This window comes from Mustela putorius, unplaced genomic scaffold (assembly GCF_011764305.1).
Source record: "Mustela putorius furo isolate JIRA1106 unplaced genomic scaffold, ASM1176430v1.1 tig00003937_pilon_pilon_pilon, whole genome shotgun sequence".
NCBI lineage: Eukaryota > Metazoa > Chordata > Mammalia > Carnivora > Mustelidae > Mustela > Mustela putorius.
In genome coordinates this window covers 4,749,781-4,754,685 of record NW_025422082.1, presented here as the reverse complement: position 1 = coordinate 4,754,685, position 4,905 = coordinate 4,749,781, and the positions used below count along the sequence as shown (strand labels likewise).

The window sequence follows — 4,905 nt, the reverse complement described above, 5'->3', positions numbered from 1 at the left end:
AAAAGAAATGAAATCTTGCCATTTGCAACGATGTGGACAGAACTAGAGGATATTATGCTGAGCAAAGTAAGTCAATCAGAGAAAGACAATTATCATATGATCCCTCTGATATAAGGAAATTTAGAGGCAGGATAGGGGTTTGAGGGGTAGGAAAAAATGAAATAAGATTGGATCAGGAGGAAGAAAAACTGTAAGAGACTCTTAATCTCACAAAACAAACTGAGGGTTGCTGGGGGGTGGGGGAGTAGGGAGAGGGTGGTTGGGTTATGGATATTGGGTAGGGTATGTGCTATGGTGAGAGCTGTGAAATGTGTAAGACTGATGATTCACAGACCTATACCCTGGGACAAATAATACATTAGATGTCAATAAAAATAATTTTTAAAACTAAATAAATAAATATAAAGCTTTGATGAACAACACAGAAAAAGAAGTCTGCACATTTTCTATGGAGGACCACATTAAATATTTAGGCTTTGCAGTCTGTATTTGGTCTCTATTACATAGTGTTCTTTATTTGTTTGTTTTTTGTTTTTGCAGCCCTTTAGAAAGTAAAAATAATTCTTACCTCACAGGTCATTCAAGAAACAGGCCATGAGCTAGTTAGGGGACCACAGGTGACCCTTAGCTAGTCCCTGTTTTGGAACTTTGAGAAACACAGCTAATTTTATGGCTATAGTTTGGTACCAACTTACTGATCAACATAATAAAAACATTAATATTTACCAAAAGTTGCAAAGCACGTTTGGTATTACCAAGCTAGGGACATTACGTTTTTTACATTATAACATGTCAGATACTGGTTATTGTCCTTCTCCCAGTCGCTTCTGCCTAGGTGGGGGTCACAGGGAGGTTACCATTGCCTTTGACAGCATGAACTTGATCACAGACCTCTGTGTTACTTCCACCTCATTTGTGTTCTCTTGTTTGCTTTGCACATGCTAATTTTAATTACTCTTTAAAACAGCTTCAAAAAAGAAACAAGAGTGAGGTGTGAACATGGGGAAAAAGAAAGCAAGAAAGTTTATGACCATGAAGCAAATGTTTAGTTACTGAGGTTAGAGGCTTAAAGAGAAGGAGAGATTAAAATCTAAAAAGAAAGAAAATATCCCAGTGCACTCAAAGAAAGAGAAGACCCCCAACATCCTTCCTGTTTACTCTTCCAAGATAACACACAGCTGGACCCACCTTAACACATCCTAACAGAAACCAACTTTATCAACTTTTCCATTCAGGCCAGGCTTGACTTAGTACAGTTAATGATGGACTATCTGTTTGCCAAGTGTATCCCTTGAATAACAGACTTCACAATGGTTAAAATTGAGGAATTGGAGCAAAAGTATCCAGTGGCCCTAAGGATTGCCAAAGACCCAAGATTTGAACGATGACCAAGCCACACAAAGGAACCTATGCAGATGACAGCTTAGTACAGAGAGTAACTCAACACAAGTGTTATACTTGGCCACAACTAGCCTGGATCTTAAAAGAAGGATGGGGAAGATCCCTAGAGTTCCCATAATATATATCTCTTTTCTTTCTTTCTTTCTTTTTTTTTTTTTTAAAGATTTTATTTATTTATCTGACAGAGAGAAAGAGTCACAAGTAGGCAATGAGGCAGGCAGAGAAAGAGAGAGGGAAGCAGGCTCCCAGCTGAGCAGAGAGCCCAATGCGGGACTCTGGGATCATGACTCTGCTGAAGGCAGAGGCTTAATCCACTGAGCCACCCAGGTGCCCCCATCATGTAGATTTCTAACCATGGGTACAACACCGAGTGGATGGCAGATGACTATGGAGGCCCTTGGTTCTAATTCTTAAAGATAGAGTTGATTATCTTTTATGTACCTTTACCAACTTTTTCTGTTGCCAGTTCATATAGCAATACTTTATAGCATGAATTATTTCACTTACTCATTTGCTCTGTTATGAGCTGAGTATGATTAAATAGTCACTTTGTCATGTTATTTTGAAATTGATATTTTGTATCATTTTAAATTTAGTTGCATCTTTTTATGAATCAGTTGATTGCTCACATAAAAATTCATCAGAAAAGTGCATAATAGGGCGCCTGGGTGGCTCAGTGGGTTAAGCCGCTGCCTTCGGCTCAGGTCATGATCTCAGAGTCCTGGGATCGAGTCCCACATCGGGCTCTCTGCTCAGCAGAGAGCCTGCTTCCCTCTCTCTCTCTCTGCCTGCCTCTCCATCTACTTGTGATTTCTCTCTGTCAAATAAATAAATAAAATCTTTAAAAAAAATAAAAAAAAAGAAAAGTGCATAATAATTTGCCATTTGAAAACAAAACCTTATGTACAGAAGTATTTTACTGGCCTCCTCTTCACCCAATTCATTTCTACCATAGGGCTAGGGGATGAGCAAATGCATGTCACACAACACTGGACAGATGAAGTCAACAACAGTGTATTAGTGTATTAGTCATGCATGCACAAAGCCTAGGGGAGGAGGGTACTGTGTCATGCAGAACCATGTACAGGTTGCATTTAGGAACAAAGTGAACAACCAGGGACTATTGGAACTAGACTTTAGTATCAAGAAAATATTATACTCCCTGATTCCTGTGGGAAGATGTGATTGGCTTGTTTGAAAAATTCCATGGGCTGTCAGGGACCTCAAGGACAGGAGGGAACTGTGCCTGGTCTCTGTAATAGGAAGGCTGCTTGGCTAGGAGTCCATCTGTACAGGAGCAGAGTGAGAAGTGAAGCTTGCAGATGAGCCATTCAAGTTCCTCCCTCTTGTCTCCAAAAATCAGGGTACATATAATATTGGGCCTTACTTTTAGGCTTTAAGCCACAAGAGGCAAATAATATAACAACATGGTTATGATCATTATATTTTTCTGTGTAAATATAAAATATAAAAAGATACACCTTGGGATGCCTGGGTGGCTCAGTCAGTTAAATCGAAAGTTAATCTTTTGATTTTTTATTTCAGCTCAGGTCCTTATCTCAGGGTCATGAGCTTTAGCCCTGTGTCTGGCTCCCAGCTGAGCTCTCTGCCCCTTCCCATTCCTTACCTTGAAAAAAAGAAAAGAAAAAGAAAAATTCAAAACAAAACATGTCAGTCATAAAAATAAAGATAAGTAAGTCAAATTCTCTATAACATAAAAGAGAAAGAAAGAAACTAATAAAGTGATTCTGAAATTTAATTTATTTTTTTTTAATTTTTTTTAAGATTTTATTTATTTATTTTTCAGAGAGAGAGGAGCGAGAGTGAGCACAGGCAGACAGAGTGGCAGGTAGAGGCAGAGGGAGAAGCATATCGCCCATCTCAGGAATAAAAGTATGGTTCAATTTTTATTGACAATATGTTTATTAAAGTACCAGGTCCAAAGAGAAAATTATTTTACAACAAAATTGGCCATAGTCATATTAAAGTGTCACACTCACATGTCTGTTTTAAAAATCAGGAAACGAGGGGCACCTGGGTGGCTCAGTGGGTTAAGCCTCTGCCTTTGGCTCAGGTCATGATCTCAGGGTCCCGGGATTGAGCCCCACATCAGGCTCTCTGTTCAGAAGGGAGTCTGCTTCCCCCCCTCTCTCTGCCTGCCTACTTGTGATCTCTCTGTCAAATAAGTAAAATCTTTAAAAATAAATAAATAAATAAATAAAAACCAGGAAACTAGGTCTAGAAGAATATTTTCTAAGCAGAATTTTTTTGGTGGAAGGAAATAAAACTTAAGGTAAAGACATGGAATTCAATTCAATTCATGGAATTTTTGATGGAAGGAAATAAAATTTAAGGTAAAGACATGGAATTACATGTCACATTCACATTTTCTAGAATCTCTAGCAATTCAAGAAAATAAGCAAAAAGAAACATGATTGAAACACTTGAAAGAAACCACTGAAACTGATGTAAGAAATGTGAAACTCCAGTAAAATGTCACTGGCGATCCACTAGAAGGCCATCCACTGAAGACAGGTAATCACAAATGTTAACAAGGATGTGGATAAATTGGAAGACTTGGGGCAACTGGGTGGCTCAGTTGGTTAAACATCAGACTCTTGCTTTCGGTTTAGGTCATGATCTCAGGGTCCTGGGATAGAGCCCTGCATCAGGCTTTGTGTTGGGCATGGAGCCTGCTTGAGATTCTCTCTCTCCCTCTGCTTCTGTCCCTCCCCACCCACAAACGAAAAAATAAATAAATAAAACCTGAAAGCCTCATACACCTCTTATGGGAACATAAGATTTACAGACATTTAGAAGACCTAAAAATAAGCATAGAGTTATCACATAATCTAGGAACTCCACTCCCAGATATGTATATACCTGAGTGAAATGAAAATACATGTCCACACAAAAACTTGTATAGAAATGTGCACAACAGCATTATCATAATCACCAGAAAGTGGAAACAAAAACAACCCAATGTCTATCAACAGATGAATGGATAGATAAATATGGTGTATCTGTATATTGAAATATTAGCTAGCCCTAAAGTGGAATGAAGCTCTGATACATACTACTACATGCATGATCCTTGAAAACATTTTAAATGAAAGAAATTGAACACAAAAGTCCACACTGTATGGTTTCACTCATATAAAATATTTAGAATGGACAAATGTACAGAGACAGAATACAGATTCAAGGGTGCCAAGGGATGGGGTGAGGGTCAGGAACAGCGAATGATTTATCATGGTGTCCTTTGGGGGTGATGAAATATTCTGGAATTAATGATCTGAATACATAACTCTGTGAATATCTTAAAGCCCATTGAATTGCAATCTTTAAAACAGTGAATTTTTCAGTATGTGAATTATCTCTCAATAAAGCTATCATTAAAAAATATCCAGGACTGGAGGGCCTGGGTGCCTCTGTCAACTGAGCATCTGACTCTTGATTTTGGCTCAGGTCATGATCTCAGGGACCTGGGATCAAGCCTGCGTT

The 4,905-nt window shown here is 38.5% G+C and overlaps 1 pseudogene; it reads left to right on the top strand.

Moving 5' to 3' along the window:
• The first annotated feature begins 999 nt into the window (after nt 1–999).
• LOC101689451 lies at nt 1,000–1,808 on the top strand (annotated as a pseudogene).
• Nucleotides 1,809–4,905: the final 3,097 nt, after the last annotated feature.